Source organism: Papaver somniferum, chromosome 7 (genome assembly GCF_003573695.1).
Source record: "Papaver somniferum cultivar HN1 chromosome 7, ASM357369v1, whole genome shotgun sequence".
Lineage (NCBI taxonomy): Eukaryota > Viridiplantae > Streptophyta > Magnoliopsida > Ranunculales > Papaveraceae > Papaver > Papaver somniferum.
In genome coordinates this window covers 118,021,161-118,034,363 of record NC_039364.1, presented here as the reverse complement: position 1 = coordinate 118,034,363, position 13,203 = coordinate 118,021,161, and the positions used below count along the sequence as shown (strand labels likewise).

The 13,203-nt window shown below is 36.3% G+C and overlaps 1 long non-coding RNA gene across 2 annotated transcripts; it reads left to right on the top strand.

Annotated features, from left to right (window-relative positions):
* Positions 1-2,876: 2,876 nt before the first annotated feature.
* LOC113298240 lies at positions 2,877-4,099 on the top strand. Of its 2 annotated transcripts, none has more exons than XR_003334117.1 (2): positions 2,877-3,084; positions 3,324-4,099. It is a non-coding gene; the product is annotated as an uncharacterized LOC113298240 (long non-coding RNA). The 2 variants fall into 2 exon arrangements; XR_003334118.1 differs by having other exon boundaries at positions 3,296-4,099.
* Positions 4,100-13,203: the final 9,104 nt, after the last annotated feature.

Here is a 13,203-nt window from a genome sequence, read left to right as displayed (position 1 = left end):
CACAATAAAGATTATTAAAAGAAACCTTATAGATAGAGTGTAATGTCTCTAAGTAGTTAGACTTAACTACGGTTTCCTCGGAATTAAAACATTCTTCATAAGCATCATTGTTATAGCACTGATATGTCACACCATCTAAAAGAATGGTATCCTCAATCCTAAACTCAACCTTTTGTATAGGCAATTGATCATTAACACGATCAGGAGTTGAACTAAATACACCACCTTCACTTGGTATGACAATGTCTCTATTCCTGTGCTCACAACTATCAAGTTCATCATCATTCTCCATACACATTGATTCATTAGTTAAAGCGGTTTCATCATAAATATCAAAAGTATTAGAAAAATTAGAACTTGTCTCCTCGGTAAGACCAAAATCTTTTACCGACTGCGTTAGTTGAGCAATCGATAAATCAGTTTGTTCAGCAAGTTGAGAAATATAAGCATGGGTTTTACTCAGCTCAGCAAAAAATAACTCATTAGCTTTGGTCTGTTCAACAATGTCAATATTGAGGCGTTCTAGCAAAGATAGTTGTGATGCAGATGGGTCACAGTAAGATTGATTATCTCTCTCATACTGTGATGGAGAAAAGTGTCAATAATAATTGGAATCAACACATTGTGACTCATAATCATGGTAAGGTTGGTAATGATTATAGCCTTCACAAGGTCCAGAATGATCATACCTATGAGAATAATTCCAATCATTATTTACAAACTCGGCAGGTTCTTGATAATGAGAAGGTGCATATGCATACTCCTCATGTGAAATATCAGATGACTCATCTGTCTCAGCTCTTTTGGTAAGATTCCAAAAAGCTATAAAAGAAGTCAACTCGCTGGAAACCATTATACAAAGTAATTCTCAATAACTCACCTTGCAAAAGCTTTGCGAGAATATCAAGTACTTACTTTAGGCCAGTTGTTGACTCCAATTGCCGCTCTTCAGACTAAGGTACCTATGAAAAATCAAATAAGCTATGTAAAAAGAACTAAAAGAAAATATAAAAATAAAAGCAAAAATAAGCTATGTACAAAAAATAAAATAAAAATAATAATTATCTACAAAATACCAATTATAATATTCCACAACCGTTCTCCAGCAGCGGCGCCAAAAATTGATAGGATTTTGGGAATACCCTATATGTATAATAATAACCGCAATCTCACGGTGTCTAACTAGTAGACAAAGGCAAGTACGAGTCGAACCCACATGGAGCGGTGAAAATACCGTAATCAAAATGCCTAATAAAACTAACACGAAACAATATTTTTAGATTTTTAAAAATGAAATGAAATAACAAAATTAAGTAAATTAATAAAATGAATCCAAAGGAAAAAACGGTAACCAGGGTTTCATGATATCCACTACTATCTCTATTTAATTCCTGAAATGAAACATAATTATGAATACATGTTTATTGTTCGTTCTATCGACATCACCTATTATATGTAATAGCGTCGCAAATATCACTGGAAACCCTAAGCATGGCACATCAAAAGATTATACCCAAGCATGCACCATCAAACTGCGTTAGCGAGAAAATTATACGAAACTAAAATATTGATTCACAAATATTATCTGGCTTTTCTAAGCATAACCCATCAAAGACATTAACCCAAGCATAAATTATCAAATAATAAGAACAAATATATTTGTAGAACCATCAATTACGTACAAAGGTTTTAAAACCGGTGAAGCAACAACTAATTTTTCAATCAATCAATAAACAATATTCAAAGATTAATTTATTCAAATCATAATGGTTTTTTACTCAATTAATCAATTCAAATAGCCTAATACCCCAAGTAGTTTCAACCATAAATCCTAGCTACAAAAGTATCTAGCCAGACATGGCTTTCTCAAAATCCATAAACATATGTAGATTCACAAGCAAATCAAGAAGGAATCGTAACAATGGAACTTCAAACCGTAATCCTCTTTATCCCTGTCGTCCTCCTCTCCCAACTCACTCCTGGTTTCGGCTGTCTAGCCGGCCTCCTTTTTTTTTCATTCTGTGTAGGTTTATATGTGCTGCGGGAAGTCCAATATGGACCTAGAAAGTAGTTTCCAAGGCCCAGCCCAATTCTAACACCAGTTTCCAAACTCGTACTCTCTTCCGAAGTCAGCACTCAGCACCAACCTCCGTTCCCTGAGCTTCTAAGCTGCGTCACCAATTCAGAACCCAAGCCACTTTGTCCGGCTAGGTTCCTTCTCCCAGTGCAACACCATTTCACCGATCACTTGAACCAAACTCCCACACGAGAACTCAAATCAGTCAACAACATTCCGAGTTCACAGTGCACGACCGCCTGCAATTTTTGTTCTCTATCTTCTGTCCATCTCGTCCATAAAACCACTTTCAGTTCGTTCCAATAAACCACCAAATCCTTTTCTCAATTTCTAATTGCAATACACATCCATCTAGCATATACAACTTCCCCATTTACGTCTGCAGGTCTATCCGACAGCTACGCAACAATGGCAACAACATGTTTCGTCTTCCCTGCAGTTACAAGGTTGCTTATTCCATCGACTGCAACAGCTCTGACCATCTTCGATACTGCAACTAAGGCTGCACAAGAACCGGTCACTTGTCCATGTACCGGACTGGAAACATAAAAACCGGACCGGAATCGTACCGGAACTGGTGTAGGCGGTACAGGGAACGAGACTGAATATGAGAACCGGTATAGGACTGGGTACATGGAACGGTTCTTGGGGAAGTACCGGTATGTACCGGATTGAAAGTCCCGGTTAATAAGCGTCGTTGATTATAATTTATGGATTGATCTTAACCATCCATTCTAGGCTAGGTTTATAAGAAAATTTCCGATCTGTTTCTCATTTTTATTTTTATTTTCGGTTTCGGTTTCAGTTCTTCTTCACTACAAAGAAGAATCTCACGATTCTCACCATCGCCTTCTTCCCTTCTTCTGAAGAGTCTCACCATGCTTCTTTACTTCTTATTTCTACATCTTCTTTTGTTCTTCTTCTCTGTTCACCTCTTCTTCTACGTTCTTATTCTTCATCTAGTTCAGGGTTCTTATGTTTTTCATCTGCTACTGCTAGCTACTAAGGTAAATAGATTGCATCTTATCAATGCTCTTACGATTATACAATCTGGGTTATATTTAATTTTGTCTAATTGCATGTTTTATTAGGGTTTTTTTCGATTTGGTCGGTCATTGAGATGGGTGTGAGATTTATTTGATTTAGGGTCTTTTTCTTCAGTGATTCAACAACAGCAACACCACCACTAATTGCATATTTAATTATGTTTGATTTCAGAAACTAATTGCAAGTAATTGTGTTCCAGTGTAATATTGATTTGGTGAAGACGAGACAACAACTGGTGGAAGCAAATTAATTGGAAAGTGTAGATGGGTCTGGTAGAGTTTGAGTTGGAGAACTTGAATTGGGGATGGTCTGTTAGTTGCTGATACAGGTAACTGGTGGTGGTATGCTGCTCGAATTACAGAAAAAGAGAGTTGGGTTTGAACTGAAATTGAAGAATAGAACATGAAGGAGGTTGCTATTGAAGGAGGGATTAAATGGGCACCGGTGGTTGGTTGTTATTGCAGTGATGGAGATTTAAAGGGTTTGTGAATGTATGTTTTACATGGAAAGACCATGAGGCAGTGAATGAAAGAATGAAGTTGAAGTGCAGTGAGATGTAGGTAACGGTGTTGATGTTGTGCTGTTAATGGAGGAGATCAAGATAATAACTGGTGGTATTGGCTGTGAGTTATTTAAGCAACAGAGGTGAATGGGTCAGATGCAACTGTTGTGTAGGCAATAAGTTATAGAAGGAGTTGCAGGTAATGGTGAACTTGACTTGCATATGGTGATGCTTTCGGTATTTAGAGAATGGTGTTGGTGGATGGATTGTTAGAGCAGGTAGAATGAGTGGGTTGGTGCAGCGAAGCAGCTGCAACTATTGCTTGAACTGGTTATTACAGTTTGAATTGATTTTGACTTAGTTTTAGGCGAGAAAAACCATGGAGAAGATTGATGTTTCTTCCATTGGTTTGTATAATTGAATGAATGCTTGTTAACTAATACCTACAACTATGGAATTACATAATTTTTTGGTTAGCTTCAAGTTTAATTACATAATTATAATTGTAATAGGTAAAAACCCGGTACCGGTCTTGTACCGGACCGGTCTTACAGGTACAGGTACAAGTCTACGTACAGGTATAGGTCCTAAAAATGAGGTACCGGTCAACACCAGGTACAGGGACCGGTTCCAACAAAAAACCGGGCCGTACCGGCTCATGTGAAGCCTTAAATGCAACCATCTCCTCCCCAGAGGCAAACGTCAGTACTGGCCATCTATTCTCAGGCCTTACAACACCTTCATCTGAATTTCCCTGGAGTTGATTCCATATTCCTGCTAAATCCCGTCATAGCGACCGCAACTGAGCTTATAACAACTGCCAAGTACACCCCATACACAACCATTGAACCCACGACAAATAGAAAAACAATTTACTGGCAGCTCTCCATGTCTATTTACGTCTGTTGTTAACTGTTTCCTAACCCGTCTCAGAATACTGTCATCTTTCTTCCATTTCTCAGCATGAACCCATCATTGACGCCGTTTAGTTCATAGATAATTCAAACCCATCAACAGTTTCCATTCTATAGCTCAGTTCATCACCACCAGTTTCGATCCAAGCTTTTGCTGTCATCTCCAGTTCATGTACACACCAGCCTTCACAACCATCACTAGAACTCAACCATACTTGAACTCAAATCACACGAACCTTAACTTTACTGTTGTATTATTTCTCAATTTATTCTCATACAGACGAACCTATACTCTTCCTTTGTTTGAACGATAACAATTCAAGTCTTGGGACTGCAGGTCTGTAATACAACCACCTCCTAACCAAGATCATTTCCTACATAACCCATTCCGCACTTCCTTCCTGGATATCCATTCCATACAAGAATGATCAATGCCTTAACCCAACAGTACCTTCAGCTCAAATAAATCACTACCACTACCAGCAGCTAATTCGATCCATCTCAAAAAATCAGTACCCCATCTTCATTCATTCCAAGATCTGTACATGCTGTTAACCCCCACTACCAACTGCAATTCACGACTAACATCTGTAGACAGTCACCAGCTTGCATAAGAAATAAAAATGTCTTTTGTTTTTGGTAGAGAACATAAGATGCTGATGAAGAAATGTGGAGGAGAAATGGACAACTGTCCAAGCCAACTTCATCCACAAAAGAACGCCACTTTCGCACCTTATTGCAGCACTACTTGAACTTCAATTAGATCAGTACTCGGACCACTTTAGTGTATCATCTGGGTGCTGCCGCAAAAGGAAATGACAGCCAAGTTAATTCCTTTGGTTACATGAGCAACAATTTTCGTTGCATTTTATGGCAAATGCTTTTTAGCTCTTTATTTAGCCATTTATCCTTTCGGTAATCGAAGGTAATCGGATTCGCTCGTACTTTTTATAAAAGCACTAAAATAATGTTATTAGTCAAAATATTGAGTCCTAGCTAATATAAATATGGGTATAAAATGTAGCACTTACGTGCTTATCATACTCTATCTCCTATTTGATACAAAAAGTCGTATTGCTATATAGGCTATACACATTTGGTATTTCGAGCCGAGTTTATCTCAATTATCTATTTCTCGAAATATGTGTTGGTAAGCTTTCGCTTTAACCAAGTTCATCTTTTATTCTTGACGAAAGTCAAAAGATGATCATGTGAAAATCGCCTTGTAACATCTTACATGATTTGTGTGAGATACTCATTTGATGTAGACTCAGAATGTTTCGTATTGATCATTTGATCACTTGAAAATTGCTTTGAAGCTAATAGTTTGTGTGAGACAGCTATTGTCGTCTTCCAAGAATGTTTCAATGGTTTAAATGAGGGTTTAGAACATGTAACCATGATTAGATATAAACATAGTGTATATTCACATTTGTATAAAATCCAAAACCGGGAACCATGGTATGCGTACCTGTACGCGTACTGGTTGGTTGTTGGAAGTCCGAGAACTAAGTATGCATACCCGTACACGTACTGGCGGAAGTTCAAGTTCCGTGAATTTCTGCTAGAGTTTGGAAGAGTAAAATGGTGTGCGTACCCGTACGCGTAACCAAACTTAGTCCGGCTACCTAGGTATGCATACGTGTTTGCATACTTAAGTAGGTTATGTTTTAAAATCGGTTTGTTCATGAACTAATACATTTATATAATAAGGAATGCAATCTTTTGCAAACCGTGGCTATAATGTTCATGAAATGATTCGAGTGAATCAAAATCGATTTTGCTTCAATCGTGTCTTATATACTTTTACGAGAATATAAACAATTGAATAACTCTCTAACTAGTTTCATTTGAGTCATGTGAACTAGTTATGATAAATATGAATAGGGTTGATATGAAAGTGCTCATATGGATAACCATTGGTTAACTATTGTTGAACCAACTAAGAGTACACGTTTAGGTACGGTTACCTTTATCTAAATGATGGTACATTTCATTTGTGTATAACAAGCTAAGATTGATCTAACAATTGAAAGATATTAGCTTGAATCTAATCAGGTTTTCATCTAACGGTGAATATTGAATGCTTTGTTACCAAGGTAACATTGATTGCAAACCTTGATTTGAAGACTATATAAAGGAGAACTCTAGCAACTGGAAAACCTAATCCCCACACCTCCTGTATAATATTAGTTGCGACTAGAGTCGATTCTCTTATAACCTTAGGTTTTTCACGAAACCCTGGGTCAATGACTTAAAGACTGCATTGGGATTGTGAAGCCAGACCCAACTATTTTCTCTGTAGTTGCGCGTTCTGATCTTGTTGTTTTCTACTGTGATTGAGTACTATCTTCTTTGAGATTTGCTCGAGATTTATTCTCCGATAGGCAAGATTGAAAAGTAGTCAGAAACATCTTCGTATCATCGTTTGTGATTCCACAATATCTTGTTTCGTTAATCGATTAAGATTATTGTGAGGTGATTGATAATACTAGGATGTTCTTCGGGAATATAAGTCTGGTTTATCAATTGGTGCATGTTCACCTTGATTTATCAAAAGACGGAACAAAACTCATAGGTATATCTGTGGGAGACGGATTTATCTATTCAATAGACTTTTCTGTCTGAGACAGATTTGTTTATCAAGTCTTCGGCTTTGGGTCGTAGCAACTCTTAGTTGTGGGTGAGATCAGCTAAGGGAATCAAGTGCGTAGAATCCGGCGTGGTTCAAGAGACGTAAGGAACGCAACTGTACCTTGATCAGTGTGAGATTAGTTAGGATTCAACTACATTCCAATCCGAAGTTAACTTGGAGTAGGCTAGTGTCTATAGCGGCTTAATACAGTGTGGTGTTCAAATCTGGACTAGGTCTCGGGGTTTTTATGCATTTGCGGTTTCCTCGTTAACAAAATTTCTGGTGTTTGTATTATTTGTTTTCCGCATTATATTTTGTTATATAATAGAAATGTCACAGGTTATGCGTAGTTCAGTCAATTAGAGAATCCAACCTTTGGTTGTTGATTATATTGATCTTGAACATTGGTCTTTGGTACCGTTCAAGTTGTTTCAATAATAATCAGGCTCACGAATTTATATCTGTTTGATTTGCTGATTACATTGTGAAATAGAGATACAACTCTTGGATATACGTTTCTTGAGATTAAGTCTGACTGTCTAGTTGATTCTCTCGAAAGTATATTGGAGTTTGTCCATACAGATTTCTAAGTGAAATATTGGGTGTGTTTGTTAGACCTTCGCTTTTTCGATTATATCTCCAGAAAGAACAAGATTCTCTTGATAAACTAAATCAAGTTATGGTGAATAATATTCATGTTGAGGTTAATATTGATATGCTAATTAGTGAGTGTAATACTCCTCTTTTCTATATTCCAAAAGGTTGTAACAAACTGGATAAAGTACAAGAGGAGTCTAAATCTCATCTATCAGATAGACTCATCTCGAAGCATGAATCAATTCATCGGTCAAATCCTGATATCAAGATAATTGTAGTGCCTTCTTTTGTGAAAAAGTTAGGATGTCTCTTTACACTAAAACAGTTTCGCTATGCAGTGCTAAACATTATCTGCAGTGATTGTTTTTAATAAGTTGTAAAACAAGACATCAGGGACACAAATCTTTGTGTATTCTTTTAAAGTTCTTTGAAAGACTTGTAAAAACAGACTCTTGGGTGTTTCTCAATTTTGTTGAGTGCAAAAGTAGTTGGAAAGAAGCTCTTTATTGGTGTCATGTTGTGCAAGGATATTTTGTATTGTGTCTTAAAGTCCATACAAAGAATTGGTCTAGAGAAATTTGCTGAGCCTTGCTCCAAATTTTTCATCCATATTTTGTTTCCTATAAGCATAAATTGATAGAACCTTATTTTATGGTAATCAATAACTTTTGTGCTCTAAACATCCACTGGATCATTTTATTGAGCTAAAATTTTCAGTTCGCTTATCAAAATATGGTGTAGCATAAATCAAATAAGCCCTTGTTTGCACACGTACGGTTCATGTTGAACACGTAACCATTACATTTTAGAACCGTGTTTCCAAACTTACATAGCCGGTTCATGTACCAATCCATCTACACTTAAAAAGAGAAAGAACTATCCTCATTCTTTTCACCTCTTTTTCTCAACTATTCGAGAACGAAAGGGGAAAACCCAAGGTTCGAATACCATCATCTATCTCTCTCTTATTTCCTAACTATTTTGTGTTTATTTTGAATCATTGGAATCAAGATAAGTTTTTATGCTACGGGTCAAGAAAAGCTTTCGTGTTGGTCATCATTTCAGAACTTCACCATTTTCAACAATTCGGCTACCCAAGTAAGTTCCCTAACAACTTGAGTTGTTTATTTCACTTTCTCTCAATTAGCATGTCTAGAAGAAAGTTCAATAGTGGTGCAAGTTCAATTACAAGAGTTTTTGATAGTGATAATGAATATGATGATGCCGGTGTTGACGTTCACCAACCATATTTTGACACTAGCCGTCAAGTAAGTTTCATCAACATATCTGCCAGAGACAGATACAATAAAATGTTTAGTGGTCATTTTGTTACAGAAAGGGCTTATGATTGGACAGTTCAGGAACCGGATTTTCACATGTTCATGAACCAGTTTGAGTGGGGTGATATTCATAAGGGTCTGGGAGAATCATATCCTGAAATGACTTGTGAATTTTATGCAAAGTTGCATGCACCCAACAAAATCAATTGCTACTTTAAGACTGTGGTCAAAGGGACACTTTTTGAGGTTAACCGTAGTGTTATCGCTGAGTTATTAAACTTGCCTCTTCATCGTTCGTTAGTTGTCCCTCAACCGTAAGGTCGAAGACCAAATAAGCATCAGTTGTCTGAAATGCTCTTAGGAATGGATGTGCCATGGACAGAAAGAAAACTACTTGTGGACAATATAAGCTTTCATTGGAATATTTTTGGTAAGTTGGTTGTGGTTAACTTAATTCCCAGTACGCTTGACAAAAATATCTGGAGCAGACCTCTTGCGGAGTTGGTTTATCATCTTGTTTCCGGTGAAAAGGTTGATTTATGTGGATTAATTGTTCGTCAAATGATACACATGGTTTCAAAGAAGAAAAACCCTGGCTTCCCATGCCTCATTAGCCAAATCTGCAGTCAATTTAAAATTATTCAGTTTGGAACTTGTGTTGGTACTCCATCTCCCTTGAGCCAGACATACATTAACAAGATGAAGAAACCTGCCAATCCTGAAGTTTCTCTCTTTCAACAAAGGATTGAGTGCTTGGAGAGACAGTTGATTTATGTTGTGATGGCTCATCCAGACCTAGCGGAACCAATATCCAAGATTGTTGAGGATTACTATCGCGATCTGGCTTATTGTTCTTTTCTTCATGTTTGTTATGTCAATTTCAGACTTTCCTTATGATATTTCTGTTGATCTTCTTATGTTGAACTTATTAAAACTATTATCTCTTAATGGTTGTAATAACTTTAATGGTATTTTAGCCTTGAATGATTTTATCCTTCAATTAAATCGTTAAATGTGTTCAATCCATAAGAAGTTTAGCTGAATATGCTCAAAAGTTAAGTCTATTATGTCTTTATGCAAATATTGATGAAAAATAGAATGAACTTTTGAAAAATTATGCAGTATTGACCTTTCCCTGATCCACTTTTATGTGAAAGTATTGTATGGCTCCGTAAGTTTTCTTATATTGAGTGTTTCCGATTAAATTAATCAATAAGATCTTCTTGTGGTTAATTTTTTCGAGTTTACTGGATACAAATCCATGTGGTTTGTTAATGTCCAAAGAAATCATTCTTTTCTTGTAAAAGTAAGGTCGCTCGTGTTGTTCTCATGGGAATAACATCAAATGGGGGAGAGTTCTTAATTGAACTTGTGCTTAATTGCCATATCTTTGTGGGGAATGCGGCTGTGGAATATTGTAGGAGTTATCTTATATATTTATAAACTCCTCGATGAATACACTAAGTTTCGACTATGTGAAATCATCAAAACAAAGTTGATATGTTCTCTTTTAGTCATGAAGTATCTTATTGAAAATTTCATTATGATCCCGTAGTTTTCATACCGTTGCTAATTTATATTGACAATAAAGGGGAGAATTATTTGGTAGTTCACACTACATACATATTGTTAACGGATCATTATGTAAGGGAAGTGGTTTTCATTGTAAGATGGAAGTATTTACTAAGCGGGAGTGATACATATCACCATAGTATTATTTCAAAGTTGTGATACAATTGGACTTTGATTATCTATAGTAATACTATGATATTGTATAACAATGATCGAGAACATATGTTTTCTTATTGTTACGGCTACGGATCTTCAACAACAATGATACTGAGTTGAACACGTTCAGAATCGCTGAAGTACTTGGAGTAACGAAGAATTCAAGGAATGTTGAAGAGCCAAGGAAATCAAGCATGATGGATAAGAGGCTACAAAGTTTATTTATTTTGTAATCCATATGGATTGATAGTTTTATCACTAAAATTAGCAACGGGGGAGATTGTTAGAGCACTGCTCCGTCGAACTCGCAAGCGTCGATATCTCAAGCTTGTTTGTCAAGTTTAGTTGATCAAAACCATATACTTGATTTCTAGTCTACTTATAGCTATGTCTCGGGTTAGGATAGAATGTGTAGTTGGGCTTTAGACTTCACGGCGTTCACCAATTCAAGAAGAAGATCTACTGAGGAGCTTAGAGGAACTTCATCAACAAAAGGTATGTGGAGACTAAAACTTATCTATCACTCATAAGTCTATTTTATTCTATCTTCTAATGAGACTAAAGTCGCATAGCTATATAGACTTTTACATTATACACATTTGATATTTCGAGCCGAGTTTATCTCGCTTATTTATTTCTCGAAATACATGTTGGAAGCTTTTTGCTTTATCTATGTTCATCGTATTCTTGAAGAGTTTAGTTGGAAAAAATCTACTTGTTGGAAACTAAATATTAAGTCAAAAGATGATCATGTAAAAATTACCTTGAACATCTTATATGATTTGTGTGAGACAGTCATTTGATGTTAGCTTGGGAAGTTTTGTATTGATCATTCGATCACTTGAAAATTACTTGAAGCTAATGGTATGTGTGAGATTACCATTGTAGTCTTCCAAGGATGTTTTAATGATTGAAATGATAGTTTAAAACAATTACCCAAGTCTGGATACAACACGGTATGCATACCTAGTATGCAAACTGTATTGTAATGATTCAGGTCCAGAACTCTTGTTTGCGTACCTAGTATGCGAATGGATTTACCTGAGAAGGTACGAAACTCTTGTTTGTGTACCTGGTATGCGAACGAGTTTACCTGAGTTGGGCCCGAGATAGTTGTTCACGAACCGGGTTTGCGAACGCCTTGACTAGGCCAAGGTCCGAAGCTGCTTTTCGCGTATCTAGTTTGTGAAAACAATGGTGAAGTTTTAAAATCGGTTATGTATGATTCTCATACTCATGAACTAAAAAATTTATGATTTAAGGAATGCAAATTAACTTTGCAAACCGTGGCTTAATGTTCATGAATTGATTGTTGTATAACTACTTTGTACGATTACGAATCAAACCGATTTCGATTCAATTTGTTCATATATATATTTATATAAGATAGTGAACAATTGAAAAACTCTATTGAAACACAATTAGATTCACTTGATTATCTATCATGATTGATTGATCTTCATTTTTGATCTAGAAGTGTTAGATGAATATGGCTAAGACAAAAGTGTTCATATGGCTAACTTCGGTTAACTGTTATTGAGCCAACTCAATATACACGTTTAGGTAGGGAACCCACATCTAAATATAAGTATATTTCATTTGTGTGTAACAAGCTAAGACCATATAACGATGGAGATTGATTGCTTAATTTCTAAGCAGACTTAGCTTGAGTCTTAAATCAGAAGTTCATCTCTATCTTAGTTTTGATTGAAAGTAACCTAATTTGAAAGACTATATAAGGGAGAACTCTAGCAACTGGAAAACCTAATCCCGACACTTTAATATGTCCTAATTGCAAACTAGAGCTAATTCTACTTTAACCTAGGTTTTCCAAAACCATTATTAGGTTAAGGACTTGAAGACTTCATTTGGGATTTGTGAAGCCAGATCCAACTATTTTCTCTGTAGTTGCGTATTCTGATCTTACTTGTTCTATCAGATTGAGTTTTATATTTTCTAAGATTTACTCGAGATTTATCTCTGATAGGTAAGATATAAAAAGTAATCACAACAGTTCTTCCGCAATAACTTCTTCTGTTAATCAGTTAGGTTATTGTGAGGTGACTAATATTTCTAGGCTGCTCTTCGGGAGTATAAGACTGGATTATTAGTTGGTTCCTATTCACCTTGATCTTTGTATCAAAAGACGGAACAAAAACATAATAAAGAATAGACATATCTGTGGGAGACCGATTTGTTTATAAGTCTTCGACTTTGGATCGTAGCAACTCTTAGTTGTGGGTGAGATTAGCTAAGGGAATCAAGTGCGCAGAATCCAGCGTGGTTTAAGGAACGTGACTGTACCTTAATCGGTGTGAGACTTGGTTAGGGCTCAACTACATTCCAGCCCGAAGTTAACTTGTAGTAGGCTAGAGTCTGTAGCGGCTTAATACAGTGTGGCGTTCAAATCCGTACTAGGTCCC